We start from the raw sequence: 6,000 nt of genomic DNA on the forward strand, positions 1-6,000 counted from the left end.
TAAGTGAAATTCATTTATTCATTTTAGCTCATTTTTCCAGTCCTATTAGATAGTTCATTTGATGCCTTCTAGTGTTTGACTTCACACATAACACTGTTTACTCTCTTTACTTTACCCTCTTTAGTTTCGAGAGCCAACATGATGTAGTGGATAAGACCGGTGGTCTCTAATCCAGAGAACTGGGATTGATTCTCCGCTCCTCCACATGTTGCCAGCTGGGTGACCATGGGGTCGTGATTCTGTCGGTGCTCTCTGACCCTCTCCCAACTCACAGGGTGTCTGTTGTGGGGAGAGGGAAGGGAAGGTAATTGTAGGTCACTTTGGGGCCTTCAGGTAGTAAAAAGCAGGGGAAGAAGAAGAAGAAGAAGAAGAAGAAGAAGAAGAAGAAGAAGAAGAAGAAGAAGAAGAAGAAGAAGAAGAAACTGGTTCTCATATGCTGCTTTTTCTCTACCTGAAGGAGTCTCAAAGCAGCTTACAATCACTTTCCCCTTCCTCTCCCCACAATAGACACCCTGTGAGGTAGGTGAGACTGGGAGAGCCCTGATATTACTGAAGAAGAGTATATACCGCTTTTCTCTACCCGAAGGAGTCTCAAAGAGGCTTACATTCACCTTCCCTTTCCTCTCCCCACAACTGACACCCTGTGAGGTGGGTGCGGCAGAGAGAGCCCTGATCTTCCTGCTCGGTCAGAACAGTTTTATCAGTGCTGTGGCGAGCCCAAGGTCACCCAGCTGGCTGCACGTGGGAGAGCGCAGAATCGAACCTGGCATGCCAGATTAGAAGTTGGCACTCCTAACCACTACACGACGCTGGCTACTCCAAACCAGCTCTTCTTTTTCTTTCTGTTGCCTGTGGAGTCAGTGAGAAATTGAAGCATTCCCTTTTATTTATTCCCTTTTAGACAAGCAATCCCTGTTATTTCTTCAGCTCATTTCTTTCATTCCGCCCCATCTTTTCCAACACTACAGACCCAAAGCGGAAGACATCCTTCATCCACATTACTTTCCCCGCGACCCTGCAAAGTCCAGTGTGTGAGGCTCCTTGGCCGAGCAAAGATTTGAACCCAGGGCCGCCATCCCTTCCTCTGGCATTCCAGCCAAAATTCAGGATCTTTGTTTCGAAACTATACAAGGCCCACCCAAAGCCCACAGGCAAAGGGTCACCCATTTCTTTTCAGCTCTCACCGACAAGTTCTCCAAATGGCTAGCTTTAAAGCTGCCAACGCTAGGTTGGGGAATTCCGGGAGTCTGACAGATGGAGCTTACGTAGAGTGCAGGAGTGCCAAACGGTGGCTCTCCAGATGCCCACGGACTACAATCCCCATGAGCCCCTGCCAGCAGGGGCTCATGGGAATTGTAGTCCGTGGGCATCTGGAGAGCCACCGTTTGGCCACCCCTGGCATAGGGCATTCAAAGGGAGAGTGATCGCCTGGCTCTCTGTGCACCACCCTGGACTTTCTCAGAGGTCTCCCACCCGAACGCCAGCTGGGGCTAACAGCTCCTGAGATCGGATGGCATCGGGCTAGCGCAGCTTCTCTGATGCGGAGCCTCCACAGCACAGAAACCGAGCCCAGCTCAACTCGGGTGACCCCGCTTAGCTCCCCAAAGGAGTCCACAGCAAGCTCCCTTGGGCTCCCCAAATCCCAGCCACCCTCCGGAACAGCCCTTTCCTCCGGGGAACAGATCCCCATAGCCTGGCAGTCAGCCCTGATTCCGGGTCTCCAGGCCGCTCCTGGAGGCTGGCAACCCCAGCCAGCATCGCTAAGCCCAGGGAGCCCTGATCTTTGCCTAGAGAGCTCTCTAGGGATGCCAGTCCCCAGCGGTCAGAGATCAGTTCCTCTGGAGAACATGGATGCTTTGCAGGGCGGACTCAGTGGCAATGGGCACCCCAAGGAGGTCCCCGTCCTCCCCAAATCCCGCCCATTCCAGGCTCCACCCCCAAAGTCTCCAGGTATTTTCCCAACCCAGAGCTGGCAACCCTCGAGCTCTCTCTTCACCCCTCCTTCTCTCCCTGGAAGCTTAAACCCTTCCTATGGCTCTTTTCCCCACCCCATCAGCGGGTAGGGTTTCCAGATCCAGGTCAGGAAACTCCTGGAGATTTGGGGGCCGGGAAGTAGGGTTGCCAGATCCGGGTCGGGAAACTCCTGGAGCTTATTGGATGGGAGACAAGGGACCTCAGTGGGACACAAAGCCACAGAGTCTACCCCCCCCCACCTCCCCACCCAAGCGCCTCTTTTCTCCAGGGAGAGAGCTGTAAGTCCGGGGGATCCCAAAGTACCGCCTGGAGACTGGCCTCCCGTCCCCTCCGTCCGGCTCCAAAACCGCCTCCTCCGTCCAGGCGCCGCTAGTCGTTGTCGTCTGTCACCCCCGCCTCCGCCCCCAGGAAGGCAGCGCCAGAGCCCCCCATTCCCGCATCCCGTCCGCCGCCGCTCCGCACTCACCGCGCCGCTTTCCCCGGGCGCAGAAGCCTCCCGGGCGGGAGGTGAGCAGCGCCGGCCTTCCCGTCTGGAGTCGCTCGCGGACTGCGGTTCTTTCCCTCCCGTGGGAAGCGGGAGGAGCCACGGCCCGCCGCCGGACGCAACTCTGGCCGACCCCCGCGCAGGAAGAAGAGGGCTCGGCGGGAGAGAGCCGCCCCCTTCCCTTTCCCCTCCCGCCCTCTTCCCCGGGGCTTCCCCCGAGACAGCCATCCGGCGCCCGATCCTGTGCACGGCTTCGCCCTGCGGGGCAAAGCCCAAAATCCGAAATTCTGGTCTAGGCGAAAGGGTGTGTGTGTGTGTGTGTGTGTCTGAGCGGGCTGGGACAGAAGGGAAAAGTCCTTGGGATGTTGGATAACACGCTTTCAATGAAGTTTTGAGGCACGATTTCCCATGGCCAGAACAGGAACATAACTTCTAAAGTGCACTGAAAGCACATTATGTGGAATGAGACTGTTCGAGCCATAGGTTCAGAGAGGGGCACCGACATCCGTCGTAATTTGAGCTCTTTATTAAGACCCCAGCATAGGTCAAGCACAACAGAGATCTGAGCTGAATAACCCCCAAAACGTCTGACTTCTATACACAAGCCAAACTATAGATCCTCCTGTCAGTGCAGGGTAAAGGTAAAGGTATCCCCTGTGCAAGCACCGGATCATGTCTGACCCATGGGGTGATGCCCTCTAGCCTTTTCATGGCAGACTCAATACGGGGTGGTTTGCCAGTGCCTTCCCCAGTCATTACCGTTTACCCCCCAAGCGTGCTGGGTCCTCGTTTTACCGACCTCGGAAGGATGGAAGGCTGAGTCAACCTTGAGCCGGCTGCTGGGATCGAACTCCCAGCCTCATGGTCAGAGCTTTCAGGCTGCATGTCTGCTGCCTTACCACTCTGCACCACAAGAGGCTCTCATTGCAGGTTATTGGTCAGTTTAACTTTAAGTTGACGGGATCAGGCAGAGTGGATCTGGCAGCACACTGGTCACTTTCATGCTGGCTAGGATCCTGTCTTAAGACTTCAGGCCCAGTCCTCTGCAGTGCTACAGACACAACAAAGGATCTCTCTCCACAGCTTCTTCTCTCCTATTCCTCATATGTTGGGGAATGTGCTTTCAGTGTGCTTTTGCAGTGGGATCTCCCTGTGCGGAACAGCAAAAGCGGCTTCTAAAGGGTCGTTGGAGTGAAATTTAGTTATTTTGCTTCAGACCAACAGGGCTATGCATTTGAAGCTACTGTGTTTAGGTTGCAGAAACCGGGATCCTACTATATAAGTTTCACAATTGTTTGTTGTTTTATTAGATTTATATGCCCCTCCTCCTGGCAAGCCGACTCGGGGCGGATAAGAACAAAATAATTACATGGGGTTAGAACACTTAACACAATTTTGACAGCAATTAAAATCAAAACCAATTAAAACATTCCTGTAAAAAAGGAGGGCTTGGAGCCACGGGGAGGTGGGGGGCGCTCCCTCACATTGTGCAACCAGCTGTTCTTGGCAGGCCCCTGCAGGTGGCCTTTAGGGCCCTTCCATTCTTCAGAACTGCCAAAACATACCTAAAAATGAAAACGGTAGGCAAAAGGAACCCATTTTTGACATTTTCATTGCATACCTCATACGGACACCCCTGCCCCTGCCTCTCCCATGTCAAAAGATTGAGGAGCTTTCTGGATGGAATTTAAGTCAATGCATCGATTTCTTTCAAAGTTTGGAAGGAAAACAACTGTGGAAGCTTTCTGGGTGTTCAGTCTCTCAAAGCTCTCTCAGCCTCACCTCTCTGACCGGGCGTCTGTTGTGGGGAGAGGAAAGGGAAAGCGAATGTAAGCCGCTTTGAAACACCTTCGGGTAGAAAAAAGTGGCATATAAGAACAAACTCTTCTTCTTCTTCAGTAATATCTGGGCTCTCTCAGCCTCACCCACCTCACAGGGTGTCTGTTATGGGGAGAGGAAAGGGAAAACAATTGGAAACCACTTTGAGACTCCTTCTGGTGGAGAAAAGCAGCATATAAGAACCAACTCTAGTAGGTGCCGTTGAGTGAGCTCTGAGAGAACTAGAACTAGCTGAAGGTCACCCAGCTGGCTGCATTTGGAGGCAGAGTCGGGGTTCTCCAGATTAGAGTCCACCACCATTCACCCCTACTGTTAACCACTATCTCAGGTGAACCCATCTCTGTTGCCTGGAAATCAGTTACAATTCCAGGAGCTTTCCAGCCACCAACAGTACAAGAGGGTGGCAACCTGAAATCTAGAAGCAAAAGAAAAATCAAACCATTCCATAACGTGATTGGCTATTTGGAACACCATTTGTCTCTGAAGAATTATGATTACCTAAGAGACATGGCCTTGATCACCTAGGGGGGAAATGGTTACGGGAATGCGTCATGAGGCAGAAAGCTTTGGATAAATATTGTAAAATATAAATCAGGCTCACCACAAATTGTTTAAGTGGTTTTCTGGCTCTCAGCATTTTAGTCCGACATTGGGAGATAATACAGACTCATTTTCTTGCAGGAGGGAGCCAGACTCTGGGAGAACCTTAAAGACTAAAATAAATAAATGAATGAATAAATAAAAATGTGGCAGGGAGGTGCTTTTGTAAGTCTTTGCTCATTCCTTCAGATATCTGGTATCTGAAGTGGTACCTGAAGAAGTGAGCAGCGACTCTTTTCTACTGAAGAATTGAGAAGTGACTCACGAAAGCTCCTCCCCTGCCACAAATGCTGTTAGTCTATAAATGCTCCTGGACTCCTGCTCTTTTCTACTGAAGAAGTGAGCAGTGACTCACGAAAGCTCCTCCCCTGCCACAAATGCTGTTAGTCTTTAAAGAGCTCCTGGACTCTTGCTCTTTCCTACTGAAGAAGTGAGAAGTGACTCACGAAAGCTCCTCCCCTGCCACAAATGCTGTTAGTCTTTAAAGTGCTCCTGGACTCTTGCTCTTTCCTACTGAAGAAGTGAGAAGTGACTCACGAAAGCTCCTCCCCTGCCACAAATGCTGTTAGTCTTTAAAGAGCTCCTGGACTCTTGCTCTTTCCTACTGAAGAAGTGAGCAGTGACTCACGAAAGCTCCTCCCCTGCCACAAATGCTGTTAGTCTTTAAAGAGCTCCTGGACTCTTGCTCTTTCCTACTGAAGAAGTGAGCAGTGACTCAGGAAAGCTCCTCCCCTGCCACAAATGCTGTTAGTCTTTAAAGAGCTCCTGGACTCCTGCTCTTTTCTACTGAAGAAGTGAGCAGTGACTCACGAAAGCTCCTCCCCTGCCACAAATGCTGTTAGTCTTTAAAGAGCTCCTGGACTCTTGCTCTTTCCTACTGAAGAAGTGAGCAGTGACTCACGAAAGCTCCTCCCCTGCCACAAATGCTGTTAGTCTTTAAAGTGCTCCTGGACTCTTGCTCTTTCCTACTGAAGAAGTGAGAAGTGACTCACGAAAGCTCCTCCCCTGCCACAAATGCTGTTAGTCTTTAAAGTGCTCCTGGACTCTTGCTCTTTCCTACTGAAGAAGTGAGAAGTGACTCCCGAAAGCTCCTCCCCTGCCAC

General features: G+C 51.4%; 1 protein-coding gene across 1 annotated transcript in view; it reads right to left on the minus strand.

Moving 5' to 3' along the window:
• TFPI (tissue factor pathway inhibitor) overlaps nucleotides 1-2,625 on the minus strand; it is a 41,778-nt gene extending 39,153 nt beyond the window's left edge. Inside the window, exon 1 of the mRNA XM_077319434.1 lies at nucleotides 2,441-2,625. The gene's annotated coding sequence lies outside the window, so the exon portion shown is untranslated. The remainder of the gene's footprint in view (nucleotides 1-2,440) is intronic.
• Nucleotides 2,626-6,000: the final 3,375 nt, after the last annotated feature.

The sequence above is a fragment of the Paroedura picta genome, chromosome 2 (genome assembly GCF_049243985.1).
Source record: "Paroedura picta isolate Pp20150507F chromosome 2, Ppicta_v3.0, whole genome shotgun sequence".
Classification (NCBI taxonomy): domain Eukaryota; kingdom Metazoa; phylum Chordata; class Lepidosauria; order Squamata; family Gekkonidae; genus Paroedura; species Paroedura picta.